Here is a 20948-nt window from a genome sequence, read left to right on the forward strand (position 1 = left end):
TAGAAGATGATGTAGATCACCTATTGGTTGGTTCGAAGTAGGTGAGACACAGGTATTGGGTCCAAACCTAGTCCATCAAGCCGTCGATAAGGTTAAACTCATACGAGAGCGGTTGAAGACTGACCAGAGTAGGCAAAAATCATATACGGATGTGCGACGTAGAGACTTGGAATTTCAAATTGATGATTTTGTGTTCTTGAAGGTGGCGCCTATGAAAGGCGTTATGTGATTTGGTAAGAAGGGTAAGTTAAGTCCCAGGTATATTGGGCCTTATAGGGTTATTCGCAAAATTGGCCAGGTAGCCTATGAGATAGAATTACCTCCAGAGTTAACGGTAGTGTATCTTATCTTTCATGTGTCTATGCTACGTAATGCTTAGGATAACTATCTCACGTCATTCCTATAGAGGGTATTGAATTTGCTGGAGACTTATCATTCGAGGAAGTCCCCGTGGCCATATTAGATCGGCAGGTCAGGAATTTAAGATCAAGAGATATAGCTTCAGTAAAGGTGTTGTGGAGGAACCAGAATGTAGAAGAAGCCACGTGGGAAGCAGAAGCAGATATGGAAACTAAATACCCTTATTTATTTAAAAAACTATCAGAAGGTTCTTAATCTACTTATCCCTTTATGTGATCGTTAGTTCTATTATATTTTGTTCTATGGATATCTGATTCTTACTTGACATGTTTAGGTACATGATTTGTGCCTATGAGCCTTGAGATTTACATGGAAACAACATGCAGATGCAAAGTATAAGGTAAGTTACATGGTTGGTTATGACTTTTCAATTGCGTGTAAGGCCAAGAGGAGCCTTGTGTACTATTGTTTTTGAGTTTAAGGCCAAGTGGAGCCTCGTGCATTATTTATTGAATTTTATATGTGTGGTGACGCTCTGTAAAGTGTATTTGGATGTATTCTGGCTAGCTAATAGGTACCCGATAGGCCTATTTACAAAGGAAACTCTGGCGAAATTTTTGCAAATTTAGGGAGTTAGTCAAATTTAAGGCCTCGTGATGGGTCAAGTGAGGCAGGAGTTGAATAAATGATCTTAAGAATGTCTTGGACAGTTATGGGATGGAAGGTAAGGTGCAGGCATCATTCGAGGACGAATGATCCTAAGTGGGGGAGATTGTGGCACCTCGAGAAAATTTTAAATTAAGTATAACTTTGGTCTATAAATAAATTACTGTACAAAGGAAAACAAATGAAGAAGAATATTTATGTATAAATGTTATTTGTAAATAACTTTATTACTGCTAAGGTAGAGACTTGGAAGTGTTTTTATATTATATATATGATAAGTGTGTTGTGGGGTCCACCCTTTCTTTAATAATTTCCTTAAGTAATAGTAAACAGAGGGTTAAATGTTTCCCTTGTTCACTGGAAATTGATTCCAGAAACCAGAAAGTAAGGTACTCCCTTTGTTTTCTTTCTTTTCCTTACCAACTTAGAAAATCAATTATGACCGTAAGAGAAAACTTGAGTCGGCAGATGGAGTACTAGTTCTCGACTTCTTCTCCTTCTCTAGGCATCCACAAATTCATTAGAAAAGGAAGGGAGGAAAGGATTCTTGTAATAATTTTTAAATAATCTTTGGAGGGCGACTTCAATAACCTAAAGTTGGAGTTGAATTTTAAAAGGTAAATTCTCTACCCCTTTCTTGAGTTTGATGACAAATAAGTATCTTGGAGATGTTTATTTGTATCTTTGCACTGCTACTTGAATTGGGTTCATGAAAGAAAAAGGGGAAAAATAGAGAGTCTTGTTTAAAGAGGAGCTTTTGGGAATTTCTATCGATTGGGTAGTTTTACTCTTGAATTGTATAAGTTGGGAGAGTTAGAATTTACTCCGAATTCTTGATAAGAAGTTCAATTAATTTCTGACATAAGTGAAGATTATTGGAATAAGTTACTAAATGCTCCTGTGGATTAATTATGGACATATATGTTATTCGTGTAGCTAGTGAATTGCGTATTGGATAACAAGAAATAGTGGTTGGAAGGTTAAAGGCTTCAATATCGCGGGTTGAATTACTTGAGGCTCGAATTACTATCGTAGCTAATAAAGCATTAAGGTATGTAAGCTAAAACTTCCCTCGCCGCTAAGGAACCTCCCTACATCATGCACCTCCTCCTGTCAATGTTAGTATAATTCTCATGAACTACGAGAGCAGAATCTTTATATTGCCTTACATTTCATTCTTTCATTCTACCGTCAAGCTTATAAGTATCTATATTTTCCCCTTTGTGTTAAGTTCCATGATTCTTTCATATTATCATAAGTTTCTCTTCTTGAAGCTCTCAGGCTACAGTCTAGATATATCACACGTTAGAAATAAGAGTAAATGGTAATAACATAGTTGCACCTGTATATGTTAGCTAAGCGGTTACTTTAGCAATTCATATGTTACAGGCCTCCAAGGCACTATTTGATAAATATTTAATGACGAGAGGGTACATAGGTTTGTATTGGCATATCGCTTAACGTGATTCTGTGCACAGGATCGAGACCAGACCACTATAGCGAGCCTAACCATTGGGCGTACCCTCCTTTGTGGCATCATTTATATTTAAAGTCAGTGGGAACGTTATGTACGAGTTTCCCCTGACTCGAGCCAACATATGACATATATGAACTGCGGGCAGACCCTCATAGTGAGCCCCTAGGCGGGGCGTACCTGGATACAGACTGCGAGTACAGTTATATATATGGAGTCATAGTAAGGAGTATGTGAGCAACATATGCTTCATACTTCCCTCAGATTGCCTTTGGAAGGCCATCTTGTGATCATTTGTATGACTTATAGGATAAGTGCATCACCTAGGTAAAGTATTGGTCTTATATTACAATGAACGCTTTTCTAAATATCATACATAACACTAATAAGGTTGGTGCATAAGTTATTAGTTCACATCGTATATGTATTCTTTGTTGGCTCATACGTTTTTCACTTTACCATTTGACTCATATGAGCTTCTGTATTTGTTCAGCTATTATTCTGTCTGCTTTCATACCAGTACATGTTGTTTATATACTGACGTCTCGGGCCCACCATGTTTTGTCAATGCAGGCTCCGACCCTCAGGATAGCAGACATTTATGTTAGGCTCTATTGCCATTTTCAGCTGATATTTTGGTGAGCTCCAACTCTCTCTGGAGCCAGTCTAAGCCTAGTATTTTTTAATTATATGTACAGGTCTCTGGTTGGGTATAACAGGCCTAATGCCAACTAGTCACTTGTAGTATAGTGTGTTAATTGACTAGAGGCTTCATGGACACCATGTAGTATTGTATAGTTTTGTTAATGTAACTCCCTCGTATATATATGTAACGCTTATTAAATACCTTGTCCGTTATTATCTTATAAACTCGCGTACGTCGTAAAGTGCTTGTAGAGTAAGTGTATACGGTTTTTGTTCGTCATTATCATTTTTGGGCGTGACAGAAAGTATGATGTATAATGGTAAATCTCATCATATAAGACAAAGACATAATACTATTAGAGAACTACTCTCTAGTGGAATTATCATAGTTGACCATGTGAAGTCAAATGATAATGTGTCAAATCCACTTACAAAAGGCTTATTTAGAGAGGAAGTTGAAATATCATCGAAGAAATAGTTTACAGCCTAGGAGAAGTCATCACGCTGGCAACTCTACCTAGCATTCTAGAGATTCCAAAAGTTAGGTTCAAGGAGATCAAACAAAGTTGTGACTGGCGGTTCAACATTGTCAATATACTCAATCTTTTCTCATGATGAATACACTGTTCATAAAACAAGGATAAGTTTTATGGTTTGAAGATTTTTAATGGTTTCTATGTTTGGTAGATTTGAACAAATAGTTTGACCTAAATGGACTAAAAATTTAGGAATCACCTAAGTGAGGGTGAAGTGGAAGTCGCTTCAAGGAGTGATAGTAAAGACCTATTCTCTAATCTCTCATAAAATCAGATGGCGTTCATGGCTAAAATAAATAAAATCGTGAGAATCATATACAATAAAAGATTGGTTGTGTGACTTGTGTTTTCTAAGTGTACATTGAAGTTCAACAATTTAAAGATATCACATATACCGATTGATCAAGTGCATTTGGTGCAAGTTCACTACAGAAAGTTCATAGGAAAACCTACTTATCCGTATGCAATTAGTCTTTAGTTCTAGATCATACACTTGTCCATAATTTTTTTTAAAATAGTCATCTCCATTCATGTGGGGAACTATTGGGTTCTAAGTATATATGTGAATGAAAAATGAAGGGAACAAATGGAGGAAAAAGTAAAGTGAGTTTTCACTTTAAGAAAGTAAAGTTCTCCCACATTGGTGGGAGAAAGGAACTTTCTTATGTGATCAATCGAGAGATTGTATTACTTTAAGAAAGTAATGTTCTCCCACATTCGGCTTTAAATTTGAATTTGGAATATAATCAATCGAGAGATTATATTTTTGGCTTCAGCTTCAACTTAAAATTTAAATTTTGAATTTAAATTTGAATTTAAAAATGACCGATCGAGAGATTATATTTTTGGTTAAAATTTATTCGAAACTTTAAAATAAGTGAATTTTTTAATTCAAAAATCCGATAAAAAATATTTCTCCATTTGTAGACACAGTGTGAACGCATTCACAACACACCTAAAAGAAATGTGAGCTTCAGCTTCAACTTTGGCTTTGAATTTGAATTTGAAAAATAATCAATCGAGAGATTATATTTTTGGATAAAATTTATTTGAAACTTGAAAATAAGTGAAGTTATTAATCCAAAGATCCGATAGAAAATATTTCTCCATTTGCAGACGAAGTGCACACATAGTCACAATGCACTTCAAAGGAACTTGACCCTTCGAGGTACTGTTTTGAAACAAATAGACGCAAAATGACAACCTGCACGCCACTTGCGCGCGTAGGTCGGGCGCAGGTTGGGTGTTGTTTCAAAATAATGTAATGTTTGGTGAACTATTGCTTCCTTTCTGAAGCACCACCTTTTGACTATAAATACCTAAATTTTTCCTCAGGTAAATGTATGATTTTTTTGAGTTGAAAACATCTTCTTCTTCTTCTTCTTAAAACTCTAGAGTGATCTTCAAACTATTGAGTGAGTTTGTGGTTCAGAAAATTTGAGGTACCACTATTTTCTAAAGCGAATCATTTTATCTTGGGAGAAGATATTCCATTAACCTCGGGTACTTGAGAGGAATAAATTTCTTAAGGACACACCGTCAATTCGGTGGATTTGATTCTATTATTTTCTATTTTCATCGTACTTTCTTTAAGTTGAATTTACTGTTTTTCTAGGAAATAGTAGAAACTTCATTTTGATAGTTCATACATCATTTGAACTTGGGTTTGAAGTTGTTGAAACTTGTTTGAAGTTCTTGAAGTTGTTCTTGAACTTAGTGTTGAAGTTCATCTTGTTAAATACAAATTTTATGTACAAAATATAACAGACATATCAAAACAGACTAAAGATTTTTTTCTATTCTACCCTCAGTATTAATTGCTTATTCTCCAAACCATGAGTTCATTATTATAGATCGAGAGGCTAAATATGAGTTTGCATGAACTTGGTAATTTTTATATACTCGATATATATATAATTATATATATATATATATATATATATTAATGTTAATTATGCATGTATTAAAAAATTCACTCAATATCTATACTTGTTTGAATAAGATATTTTTATCTAACTAAACAAGTTTAAGGGGCTAGTTTGATATAAGGGATAAGGGATAACTAATCTCAGAATTAATTTTAGGATGAACTTATTCCATATTTGGTTAGGATAAAATGTATGAGATAACTCATCTCAAAATTAGTTATTTTGAATTATAGTGCTATATTTATCCAACTTGAGGATGAAATTATAATTTTGAAATAACTAACTCTGAAAGGATTTTAATCTTGAGATAACTTGATTTCCAACTAAACAACCCTTGGCTAACGACTCAAAGTGAAAATGCATATCACTTGAAAAAATCAAGTGACAAAAAATTGTTGTACAAAGCATGTATCTTATATTTATTGGTTTGATTGTGAACGCATGATACTAGTAAACTTTTATTAATATTTGATTGTGTATTTAAAAGTGACATCGCTATAAGACCGTAAAATTCATACTTCCTTTAGTTTTAGTAAATAAGGATCAAAGATGAGTGTCCAAAAGTGAAATTAAATAATATCAAGACTCTCTTTAAAGTAGTCATGTCCCTCAACTTGATCAAGGACGTACAAGCACTAAAGCCATGAAAATGCCCCATCAAAGCCAGCCTTAATGCACACGAACAAATAATAGTTTTGAGATGGAATTTGAGATTAACTTTATCCCGCGATTGATTATGAATTTTGTTTAATACTACTAAAAAGGCAGCCTAATGCACTAAAGCTTCCGCTATAATCGGGTCCAGTCACAAGGGTGTCTTACCTCTTGAACACATGAACTCCTAATCACATATATGATAGCAACTTTACTAGTTAGGCTGTTATTCCAAGGCGATCCTTCAAATAATACTATTGTCTGTAATTCTAGGATTATTACAAGATTATGCTGGTTCGGACACGTGAAGAGGAGGGGCATGGATGCCCCGGTCCGTAGGTGTGAGAGGCTAGCATTGGATGGTTTTAGGCGGGGTAGGGGTAGGCCGAAGAAGTACTGGGGTGAGGTGATTAGGCGGGACATGGAACAGTTACAGCTCACCGAGGACATGACTCTAGATAGGAAGGTCTGGAAGACGCGAATTACGGCAGAGGATTAGGGCCAGTTTGGGTCGCTAGTGTAGGGAAGTACTTGGTCGAGGTTTTATTCCTGTTATGATTATGTATTCCGTGTTCCATGTTTATTACGAATCTGTGTGCTTTCCTCTACTTTCCTCTGTTTTATATTCCTTATGGGTGCCGTATTTATGTTATGTAATCTGCTTCTGTGCTTTACTATGTGTTTGTGTGGTATCTCGTGCCTTGAGCCGGGGGTCTTTCGGAAACAGCCTTTCTACTTCATCAGAGGTAGAGGTATGGACTGCGTACATCTTACCGCCCCAAGACCCCACTAGGTGGGAATACACTGGGTTTGTTGTTGTTGTATGCACTTCTGTGCATATATATATATGACCCATGAATATTGAATTCTTGAACTGGATTAGTATTGTGGATTTGTGCTAGCTACCATTTCATATTATCCAATTATTGACGACTTGTGAATGGTGAAAGTTTGATGAAGGCTTGGCCTTCAAGAGCATTAAAAAGAAATACATTGTATTTGCATGCATAATAAGGTGTCCTCATGTATATTAGCATATCTCTATCTCACTGTATCTGCATGGACCATAAGTATATCCCAAAATAATGCTTTGTTATAAAAATTTTCACACGTAATTTTCCATTTTAATATTTCTAGAAAGTGAATAAAATCTTTTCTGACGAAAAATAATGTTTAAAATTCCTATTCATTAGTCAAATACTTGAACAAGTAAAACACAATGAATTGACAAGTATCAGAAAGGGAACTTGAAATTACACTTGTGTTAGGCCAGGATTGAGTAATTAGGCAATTCTTAATCCTATATTGGAAAGTTGAATTACTTATAAGCAAAGAATTTGTACTATTATTTATGATCTTATCAGTTGAATTACTTATAAGCAAAAGCTTCATTGGATCTTATTAAGATCTAACTAAAAAAGTAAATAAGCAAAAAACTTTGTTGGATCTTATTAAAGATCTAACTAAAAAGTAAGCATATATTTATGGTAGGCGTTTGGACATGAAAATTAAATTTTTTTGGAGTTAGAGTTGAAATTGGAGTTGAAGTCAGAATCGAAGTTGCGTTTGACAATGTCTTTTTGAATTTTTTTTTTTTTTAGACTTTTGAAAAGACTTAAATATAATTTATACTTCCAAATTTTAAAAACTATCAAAATTACCCAACTTAACTACTTTACCTACAAGATATAACTAAATGTGAGGGGAGACAATAATATTGCCTTTGTCAATGGTGTTACATCAAGAGTTGCAAGAATGAACGGATTAGAATTTCGTTGTATCATAAGGAGATTTTGAAGAAGCAAAAAAAAAAATTGAAGTTGCCTTCAATTTTGAGGTTTTTTATTGATGTAAGCCGGAAGAAGAGAACAATATGGTGGTAGTTAGACATTCTAACTTTGGTTGTGGATCAAATTAATAGAGTGCTTTTATAAAATAAAAGATTCTTCTAACCAAAAAGGGTCGTATTGTGGCCTACTCTAGTCTTACATAAAACAATATTTATGAGAAAATATGCCATTGTTTACTTTAAGAAAATCCCAAAGTCGTCAATATATGTTTAAAACGAAAATCAAACTTCAGTCATAGGAATAGAAAATTGTCAATAAATATATTGTTCCTCTTCTTAACAAAAGTCAACGTTTACAGAAAAATCGACGGACAAGATGGGTTAATCCGTCAGCAAGAAAATCAAACGCAAAATTTTAGAAAATCGGTCTTGTTTATCTTTTGGTTCTTCAATATGAAGTTGAATCGATGAACAGGGTCAACTTATCTAAATTTTTATTCAAAATTATTTAATTAAAAATATTTTAAAAAATAAAATAAATTTAAATTGAGGTTGTCCATTTGTATATTTTTATTTGGAATAGGAAAAAACTTTTGGCCACAAAAATTTGGCTACAATAGTAAAAAGTCCTATTCACACTATAAACTAGTTAGTTTTATGATATTTTTGCTCTTTTCATCTTAAATTTGAATTTTTAATACTCCCCCGTCTTATTTTACCCGTCCCAAATTGGCTAAGTTGATATTTCATTTTACTTTTCCCATTTTACTTATCAAGATAAGACAAACTTTTCTTTTCATGTTTACCCTTTGCATTAATTACCTTTTCTTTAAATTAAAATGTAAACATCATTTATTAGGGGTACTTTGGTAAACTAACCATGTAATTTATTATTTTTCTTAATTGTTGTGCCATCCAAATTTGGGACAAGTAAAATGGGACGGAGGGAGTATTACTTTATTTAATAACCATTTTTCAATACATTGAATATAATCCCAATGCATGAAAATGAACAATGGATTTAAAATTAAGGATCATGGATTTGAATTTGTAGGTCATGTTATTAAATTATTTTTTTAATAGTAGATCTATTTAAATTATCAAACTTATTTAGTCAAAATTATATTCTTATTCTTTTATTTTAAAAAATATATTAATTTATTACGAAGAAATTTTCATACTTAGAAATCTTTTATCCTTACTTAAACTTTTAGTTTTTTCTAAAGTCATTTTCTTGGATTGTTATCAATGTTTCTAGAGTCGCTTATAAAAATTACTTTTCGTTTTTACTAAGATAATAATGTCACTCAGTTATTAATATTTTTCTCAAAAAATCACTAAATACCTCAAAAGTTCCCTCCTCTTCTAAGTAGCATGTTATTTCAGTAAACCATTATTTTTAAAAAAAATAATAAACATATTAACTTAGCAAACTAATTTAACCAAAATAAATAATTTTTTTTTTGAAAATATATTAATTTATTAAGAAGAAATTCTCATACTATTTTCCAAGATAAGCATTCAGGTTTTTATATATAATTACCTACAAAGATCAATTGTTTTTTAAAGAAAATAATATCACTAAAGTAAATAAGTTATCTAGAGATTTTAATTTGCATGTAAAAAGTGTGTTGGGTTATTGTTAGTGAAATATTTACCATTTCTAAAGTATGTTGAGTTATCGTTATTGAAATATTTCACAAATTATACTTAAATATTATTTAAACCCCCCCCCCCCCCCCCCCGTGGTCCTCCTCCTCCTTAAATTAACATCCTTACCTGATACATTTTAGTGACCTATAACTCAATATTTTGGCGTAAATTAAAGTTTTTTATTTAATAGGTGGAAGGAGGACAAATTTAATCTAGTTGATGGAATTTGAAAGGAATGCATTTTAAACAATTTCTAATATGTTAAGGGTTCGCACTTTTTTTGTAATTAAGAACTTGAAGAAAAAATTCTTTTGGCCACGATAGCCACAATGATATTTGAGTGTTTATTCACACTTCAACTCGAATTTTTGGTTACATTTTTACCCTTTTTCAATTTAATTTTTTCTCAATAATTTATTAACTATTTTCAATATATGGGTTTTTTCAATATATGGGGATTGAACATTTTTTTATTCACTTTACTTGGAAGAATTATGTACAAAAATAATTGGATAAATGCCATTTTTTTTATTTTAATGCTAAGTGAAGAAATTTAAAAATATTAAATAACTTATGATAATTTGTATGATCGAATGACTTTGGTTAATATTAATTTGACTTTCTAATTTTATTTGAAGTTTTATTTAAATATGTAGTATAATTTTACACCTATATTTTTTGTAAATATGATCTCTAATTAAGTAATTTTATTAATTATTATGTCTAACTAAATTTAAACTACGCATTTAAATACTTTCAAATATAATTTAAAAATACTTTAATAATGACAATCAAAATTCAAAACATTTTAGACATGATATATATCGACAAATTATAAAAATCATAAAATTATATAGTTAATATGTGTCAACTATTGCTATTTGCTAGCAACAACCAAAGAGAGTCATGTGTTAATGTCGTAGTCTTTCTCCCTTATGTTACATCGATTTTGATAATTTTCTATCATTAGTTATATTTTTTATTAAAAGAATCTCTAATAAAGTAATTTTATTAATTATTATGCTTAAATAAATTTAAACTACAAATTTATATAAATTTTTAATATAATTTAAAATATTCAATAACAACAGTCAAAACATAAAATACTTTAGAAATAATATACATTTACACGATATACAAATATTAAAAATCATATAATTCATATGTGTTGATCATAGTTAACAACGACCTAATAGAGTCATGTATTAATGTTGTAGTGTCTTGGTGCTATTGTATTACATTAATTTGATAACTTGTGATCGAATCATCACTTATATTTGTTGTTAATGTTTGATTAAGATTTTTAAATATTTTAATCACGGCAGTCAAAATTTAAAATACTTTAACATACATCAACACATTATAATAATAATAAAATTATTGAATTCATACGTGTCAACCCTACATATATATTATTATTACTATCACACACATTAGACAAAAAAAGTTATTTTATGAAATAAATAAATTATACATTTGCTAACTTTTTAATTTAAATTATTTTCAAATTAAAAATAAAAGAAAAATAACAACTTAGCCTCTTTCATCAATTTCTCTACGAATTAAAAGGTGTCGCATGGATATTTCAGTTAATTTTATCTCTTTAATTCTATATAGGAGTGAGTATTGATTATTTTGGTTTTCATTTAGTCGGTTCAATCTTTCAATTTTTTTTTACTATTTTAATTTTTTAAATTCTTACTTTTTAATCTAAATTTTTTATTTTACATTATTTATGTTCCGTTTTCGTTCTTTTTATTTCTCAATTATTACTTCTTGTAATTTTATGTTATGTCACATATTTTTATTTTTTATTTCTTCATCTAGCATAACTAATTAACTACATTACTATTTTAATTTTTGAATTAAAGTAGAATTTTATTGTTGAACGAGTTTATAGACTCATATTTTCTTTTCTTTTGACTAAATTATGTGGGTTGTAGAAAGTTATCAAAAAATATGAATTAATTATTTTTATAATATTAGTTATAAATATATATTTATTTATTAATATATTTTAATAAATAATATACGTACCTTAAATATCAATTTAGTATCTTATATAAGGGTTAATTGCTATCAAATACAAGTCTTATTTTAGATGTGGTGGACATCAATACATTATAGAAATTATAAAACTCATATAGTTCATGTGTGTCAATTTGGTTAACAACAATCCTAAAAAGTCGTCCGCTAATGTTGTGGAGGGGCTTATGCTCTCGTGTTACGCTGATTTGATAACTTGTCAATTATTATTTATATATGTTACTAATACGACCTCTAATTATTAATTATGTTTAAATCATTTTCTTTTATAATCATGGTGTCCGAGCCAACTTGTAATAAATTTAAACTATATATTTAAATAATTTAAATAATAACAACAATCAAAATTTTAAAATACTTTTAGACATAATAAACATCGGCACATTATAACAGATTCTTTTTAGTGAGCGTGTCACAAGCTTACTCCTATTTTTTTTTTTTTTAGAAAATAAAGAATCAAATTCGATTTTCTCTCCTATTTACTACGCCGACGAAGAACTAAATTAGAATCCTAAAAATTATACAGTTCACATATGTTAACCCCAGTTAACAACAACTAAAAGATATCAAGACGCATTAATGTTATAGTCTTGGACCCCTATATTATGTTGATTTGATAATTTATGGATCATTACTGATATTTGCTATGAATATGTCCTTTAATTAAGCAATTTTATTAAATATTATATTTAAATAAATTTAAATTCTATTTAAATAATTTAAATATAATTCCAAAATATTTCAATATCGATAGTCAAAATTCAAAATAATTTAAATATGGTAGACATCGGCATATTATAAAAATCATATAGTTCATATATTTTGATCCTAGTTAACAACAGCTCATGAGAGTCATGCATTAATGTTGTCGTCTTACGTCCTTATGTTACGTCGATTTTATAATTTGTATATTATAATTTATATTTTTTATTAATATGATCTCTAATTAAGTACTATTATATTCAAATAAAATTTAAATTGTATATTAAATAAATTATAAATATAATTTAATATATTTCACTAGCGACAGTCAAAAATAAAATTATTATATACATAATAGATATTGACACATTATATAAATCATGAAAATTACAAAGTTCACATGTGTGGACCCTAGTTAACAACAATTAAAGATATCAAGACATATTATTGTTGTAGTTTTGTACCTCTATGTTACAATAATTTGATAACCTATGAATATTGCTTATATTCATTATTAATATGACCTCTACTTAAATAATTTTAATTGATTATTATATTTTAATAAATTTAAACTATATTTAAATAATTTATAAGTCTAATTTGAAAATATTTTGATAATGATAATCAAAATTCAAAACATTTTAGACATGATAAATATTGATACATTATAAAAATAATATTTTTTATATTTGTTAAACCTAGTTAATATTTTAAGAAAAACACTTTTGTGATAAACTTTAGAATTGAATGACTTTTATATAACAAATAAATAAATACATAAATTTATGTGATAAGTTCAAATTTAATTAATCATGGACGACCTTTACTCATAAATATTTTAAAGAATTATGATCAATATATAATAAAATTAGTTTTGAAATTTGATGAAAAAAAAGACTCAACAGAAATAGAGGGAGAAGCACGAAAAAGGAAACGGTGAGAATGAGTAGAAGGTGAAGTTTGATGGGTCTCCTATTTTAAAGTTAAATAAATTTTTTTCTTCTACATTTAATGATAGTCATAATTTACCCAACATAAATTTTAGTTGCGTTTAAGTTTCAAATCTAGAAGATAGTAAAAGCTTAGTATTGTCTTTATACATTTGTAGCCATTTTTGGGGCAAAAAATTATGGCCATTTAGCAGACGTTCCTTAGTTAAAATCAACTCTGTCCGTCAGTTTGTTGGACCGACCAAGTCAAACCGACATGTACCGTCCATCGGTTTGTGCCAATTTTTCTTTAAAGACTAAGGGCTCATTTGTTTGTAATTCATGGAGGTCTGAATCTGAACGGTTCAGACTTCAGACCATTAAGTGCATTTGTTTTTTATTAAGATTTTAGCTCTTAATAGGTCTGAATAGGTCTTAATCATTCAGATCTAGAATCAAGTCTTAATAGGTTTGAAAGGTATTCTGATGTTGGATAATATTCAACGCCATTCCATTCATAATCATTAGTCACCACCACTAACCACCTCCGCCACTGCCACCATTGTCAACCACAACCTACCACCACCAACCACCTCCACCATCACAACCACCATCGACAACAAATATTGCTACCTACCACTATTGTCAACCGTTGCCACACCTACTTCTATTAATCTAATTATATTCACCACCACTACCGCCATCAACACCACCACCATCATCAATCACTATCGACCAACTCATCTATCACGACTAACACCACTACTAACTACCTCTAATACATCACAACCTTCACACATTCTTCGGTCGCCACCATCATTATAACTAGTAACACAACTTCTTCCATCACTTCAACCACTACCATCGCTACAATTTATCTCTTCTAACAACCATCTCTACCATCATAACTAACAACATCTCCAACTAGCACCAACAAATTATCAACTATCAATGCATTCATTTTCAGCCATCACAATCAACACCTCCAACTACTAACATCAAACAACGTCACATCACAACCACCACCGCTACTATACACCGCCACTATCATAAAAATCACTACAATACCAACTATCACCACCAACATTACTAATCACTAACATCAATCATTGTCACCACAACCACCATTATAAACCATCTCCACTATCACTAACAAACATAAATATATTTTTTTTCAATCAAATAATAATTTTGTTGTATTAAATTACATATTTTTTTGATATATAATTAGTTTTTTAATTGAATTATATTTTTTATTTTATTATATATACAAATAATTTTTGTTTGCACATTCAGATGTTGAAAAACAAACAGTGTTAATCATTCAGTTTTCAGATCTAGAGAAAACATCTTAATCATTCACACGTGTATTCAGATTCAGACATTTAAATCTTAAAAAAATAAATACAGCCTAACTCAGTCCATCGATTTCGACCCTCTACTTTTTGCACTATTTTTTAGTAATGTTACTTATGTTCGTGAAAGTATGCTGAGTGATCAAGCCATCTTTCATGCAACGGTTGATTTTTTATGTTTTACCTTTTGAGTTAGGGTGAAAAAAGATTTTCCATTCCCAATATGTTCTAGGAATTTCGCGTTATCAGGATGAGATGAACTGGTTACAGTGAATATAAAATTCAGAAAGACACTTAAAACACATTAAATACTTGATAGAAAATCTAGAAACTATCATAAATAATTTTTTTTATAAAGAAGATTTTCTTGAATCACTCTTGTTCTTTTTGTTCTCCATTGGATAAATCGCGTGTTACATGAAATAATTCCATGTTTTATATAACCATTCATACATGAATCATGTATCACAAAAACCTTTTTTTCACTAGAATTTGTTGTATATATCTACCAGATGTTTTCTTTTATCTTTTTAATTTACATATAATCTAATACTTTTAGTTCTTTTTATAATAACAAAAATCATTTAATTTAGCCTCATTAAAATAGAATATTGATCAATATTGCCTTTCCCCTTTCCAAATGCTCAAAATGTAATAGAAATTTTTAAAAAAAGTACATAAAATTAATTATCCACGACCTTTGATATTTTTGTGCGTTCTAATAACTCACGTGAGTTGTACATGATTTTATCCTACTAATGGACTGAGTTGCCTAATGTGATCCAACAGAAGCAATAAAAATAATAAGTAATGAACACAATAATTTTACATGGAAAACACTGGCTTACAAAAGGTGTAAAAAATCATGATTGGTAATTCTATAATATTTAACCCCAACTCCACTAAATGCAATGAGCCTCTCAACAAAAGATTATAAACTTTGTAACCTAAGGAATTATAAACTCTAATTTCTAATGTTCAACAATCTCCCTAGACTATTGAAACCCACTTCAAGTTCTCCCACTTGAAAATTAGATTACAAAACTCTACCAACTCACTCCAAATCCTAAAAACACATAAACCTCCTAAGGTTTATGTTTTCAAGTCTTCAAGTTATCCCAACTTGAAGACTAAATTCCTAAACCAATTTATAACACATTGACATTGAAAAAGAATGAAAATAACAACTCAATAAACTTCCTAATACTTATTAACTAGAATAGAAAGCTATTAGACACAAGGATAAAACATGTTCTTCAATCTGGTTCATTGTATTAGGCTGCACTACAATGGTAGACAGAACTCTCTAAAAAATTATTCTTGCTTATTTGATCGTGTTCTAACTTTTTTCTCTTAGTATGAGTGAATAAATCTTGTTTTGAAAGTCATTGAATATTTATAACTCCCATTAATCTTCACAATCAAGTAGAGTTTTAACTCCATAAGGATTTTCATACTTCTTGAATTTTCTTATTGAGTGTTGTAGTCAAACACTAACTCTTCTTTTCAGCACAAAATGATCTCCTTATGTTTATCTGAAGTAACAAACTCCCATTCCTCAATTTTTTCACATATGACTTTATCTATAAAAATTTCTCTTGCAAGTTGAACTCTTTTAAAATAGTTTTTCATGAATCAACTATACTTACTTGTTCCATAGCCTCTTGTCATTTATCAAAACTTCACAAGTCCGAATAAAATCTTCTCTTTTGATGATGACAAACTCGTCCTAACAAATTTCCCTTTTTTGATAAGGACAAACTCAAATCCTTGTGCACTCCATTTTGATACCAACATCTTGACCCGTGAATACTAAAGCATGGAATACTTGACTAAAAACTCATGTTTTTGTGAATTTCATTTCAGTACAAATATCTTGACCCATGAAAACTAAAGCATGAAATACTTAAATGAGCCAAGTTAGTTAATTAGGTTATAAAATTTGCACAACCCTTATCTTTTTCATTTTGACATCATCAAAAACTATTTCAACTATATGGATGACAACGCATTATGGACTCTGAAATTTGAAACAGGTAATGGAAACATATTTTATGTATCTGATTCATCACTTTATAAATCATAGAAATATGTCAGTCCATTACCAACTCTTTCTATACAAGGACTTTCATCTTTTTGGATGCTTGGGCCTGCGTATTTGTGGACTCCTTATATCAATATGACTGACCAAGTATGTAAGACCTCTTGATTGATAAGGATTCCCATCTTTCTTGGATGCTAGAGTCTGTATATTTTTGAACTCATGTCTTAGATATACTTTACATAGATTCTGTGGTCTTTTCATCTTGAGATTTTTTGATGCTACCCAAAATCGGGCCATGTCGTATGGGCATCTCAAGACCATCTTGGACCAGAGATCTCCTCGTTAACCCAACCTAGTCATCACATCAAATTACATGGGTTGGATGAACTCCAACCGTATATCAAAGTAGCAGAAAAATAAGACTAATAGTCATAACTTAAGCAATATCTAAACATTTCATTAATGCCAACATTTTTATACCAACATACCCAAGTCCACAGTCATCCGCAATGCCTCTACACAAAGCCGAAGTCAATAGAAGTATATGTCGTGACATGCCCCCGACAATAGCCAAAACCAAATCCAAGACAAGTCTATGTCTTAAGCTAAAGACCATGAAATATATGAATTCCGGAGTATGAAAGCTCACCACTTCAATGTCAACCAAACAAACCATTTGCATACCAGTCACTGCGCAAGAAGAGAAGAAGAAACTCCTACCCCAATATCGCGTGGGAACATAGCATTCAGAGATGCTTAGCGGTTAGAACGCTAACATGTAACTCAAGGATAAGGATCAAATAGCATTATCATTTAAGACCAAGTCAATACATCGTATTCAACCACATTTATATACATAATCATACATATATATATATATATAACATGTTCATAATGTGTTATAAGGAAATAAGACTTAGAAACACTCTCAATGTACTCATTCACATGTCATGTAATGGAGGACTTCAACCTTTCACACTTATAGATTCAAACATTTCTTATTAGGAAAAGGACTTTAACCTCATACATTCCCATTAGACAAGGGACTTTAAGCACATACGCGTTCTCATTAGACAAGGGACTTCAATCACACACATCTTTATTGGGCAAGGGACTTTAACATTATGCCCTTTCATTATGCATGGGAATCTAACCTCATGTATTTTCATTAGGCAAGGGAATATAACCTCAAGATGTATTATAGAAGGGACTTTAACCCCAAGTAAGCTCATTTGGCATGGGAATCTAGCCACACACAATTTGATTAAGCAAGGGACTTTAACCTCAAGCATTTTTATTAGGCAAGGGTATCTAACCACAAGCCACTTTAGTAGGAAAGGTAACCATAAGCCATCATGACTATCATCATTCGACATTGGGACTCTAACCCTTTGTCCATACATTAACATTCATTCACTTCAACACTTAGGGACTTGATCAGGCTCAATTTACATGTCAATTTAAGTGCAAGGAGGTCGTCGTCAATATATTTACCCAACTTTGGAGTCGGAGTCGAATCTATGAGAAATAATGTGAGTGGAAATTAAGTTAATTTGAAATAATAGATATTATTTAAATTCAAACCAATAGTATAAGAAGATAAAAATGGGGGAGATAGGTATCTACACTAATTTTTATTTTTGGGTTTTTCTAATATAAATTCGGGGCTACGAATAATTAGAGTTTTATTAATTAGGCACAGATCTTGGGATTATGTATTACTAAGGGGAGTAACATGCAGATGCTAATAGTCAACGCCATTTTAGTAGATCAAGTGAGGGTAGGTTTTGTTATAGGTTTTGATGCTAGTCTTTCATCAAAACACCAAACTTTTACCCATTGATTCTTTCGAATACCTAATGGGTGTGTTCAATAAATGGTAACCAAACCTCAATTTAGGAATCCTTATTTCTAGAATAATATCCATGGTATAGCCAGCTTCACAAATCACCATTATGTCTAAGACAGTGATAGATTGACAAACTATACACATAATTATCTATCATTGCTTCAGTCTCCACATCCCTCTTTCAAGGATGGAATGGATTCCTAAAGTTCACCTAAAACCCTTCTTTCGAAAATAGCCTTGAGCTTCTAGAGTTTGGAGCTTTCACCCATCAAACCCATATGGGTATTTAGGGATTTCACCCATAAATCCTAATCAAATTGGTCAAGAAATGATAAAACCCATCAACATGAACTACTAAGTAGAAGCTAACAACAACAAACCACACACACTTTAATCCCTATTCATAATAACCCCAAGAGGGAGATCTAGCTACACATAAGATAAATAAGCAAGGATATACCCATAATCTCCATTGAAATGATTTATTGAAGACTAAGTGGATGTTACTTTAAACTTTAGACTCCCCACCAATCTCCAATGGAAATGAGCTATTCCTCCACTTAGAGGCTACTCCAATGTATTCTTCACCTAAAATTTATACAATATTTTCTTCTCCAAGTAAGGAGGCTATGAACTCAAAAACAAAACCTAACTATTGCGGAAGATGGAATATGATGAATAAATTGCCTAGGGTTTTACTCCTTGTTTGTAAAAAAATTGGGATCAGCCACGTGAATTTCTAATTTTACCCTTGGGCTGCAATCTCCCGCTAAGACGCGATCACACCAGCTTGGCCGCGACTGCAACTACCGTGATCGCGGTTGATTGACCATGCTTGCCTGCCGCAATCACGACCATCAGACCGCGACCGCAGTAACTGAATCCATTTTGCTCCTGGTCTTCAGCTTCACTTCTTGCTTCCTTTTGATTATTTTTAAACTCCAATCCACATCTTTCTATCCAATCAACTCTATGCATGCAAAGTATGGGTATTAGTGTATTTAATCACAATTATGTCTCATTTATTCACTCAGAACAAGGTAATGTGCACGAATGAGTGGTAAAGTCACTACTCATCAACACCCCTAACTTAAAACTCTTGCTTGTCCTCAAGTAACACTACATCATATCGCGAGACAACAATTATCTATGACCAAATTTATGCATCAAAGATTACAATGAGTTCAAGCTTAGTCACTACCACAAGTAGCTCATTGCACACGGTTTATGCCGTTTTTACTTTACCCCTCATCATAGAATGCCATATCTAAAGATGCACAAGACTTCGAAGGCCAACCAGGCAACAAAAACTAATACTCTAGAAGTGACTCCCTTTTGAACTTGACTAAGCTATACTCCATTTGACTCATTGAACGGGAGGTGACAAAATCACCCACCTCAACTTGTTCACATGCCAACCTCACAAGAAAGATAATTCCATATACCAAGCTACCAAGTATGCAACAAGGAATTTTAAGTGCAAAAACTCTCTCCTCCACAAAAGAAATCTCTATACAACAAGTGTTATACCATGGGCTTGACCCTATTTTCAATCTATACTACAAAGAAAGTTCTTAGTCGAAATTGCGAAGGACATTTTAAGCTTGTAACGTAGGTTTAGGTTAGGGTAGGATATCACTTGGATCTAACATCGCTACACCCTTCCTTGAAAATCTACATCACCCTATTTAATCCTTATTTTTGACTATGGGCCACTCCTATTTGTTTTCTCTCTTTTCATATGCCTATTTTTTGATTTCTTTGTTCTCCACTTCTCTTTCATTCTTTTTTCTTGCAACTCTCATGCACTTCTTTCCTTTGTTGAACTCTTTCTTTTTCTATTTATTTGTTTTCAAATCTTAGGCATGTAAGGCATTTCACTAACAAATTTGTGGCCCCAAACTCTCTTCCATTAATCTTCATTACCCCCAACTTAGGCTTTTAGTCTCAAGTTGCATTTTTAAGTTCAAGGAGGGTATGGTTCAAAAGATGAATAAAAAAAATGGTTCACGACTTGTAGTGTGTTTGCCAAAGAAAAGTCCAAAGGCTCAAAGTGGGTAACTAGAGATTATAATTATGCTTGGGTAGGCTTTTTAGGATAAAGTGGCTTCCAAAATCACAAGGGTGGCCTAAGATCATTTCTCCAACCATACACAATAAAAACTAGCCTTGAGAGACTAACAAGGTAAGTTCTAGATAACACAAGTGTACAAGAGATGAATGCAAATAACTCACCACACATGGCATGCGAAATTCACCAAGGGAACTTAAATGTCCCTCCCGCTAGAGACAAAATTTGGAGTATCTATTTTATCTTC

Source organism: Capsicum annuum, chromosome 7 (genome assembly GCF_002878395.1).
Source record: "Capsicum annuum cultivar UCD-10X-F1 chromosome 7, UCD10Xv1.1, whole genome shotgun sequence".
In the NCBI taxonomy this organism is placed as follows: domain Eukaryota; kingdom Viridiplantae; phylum Streptophyta; class Magnoliopsida; order Solanales; family Solanaceae; genus Capsicum; species Capsicum annuum.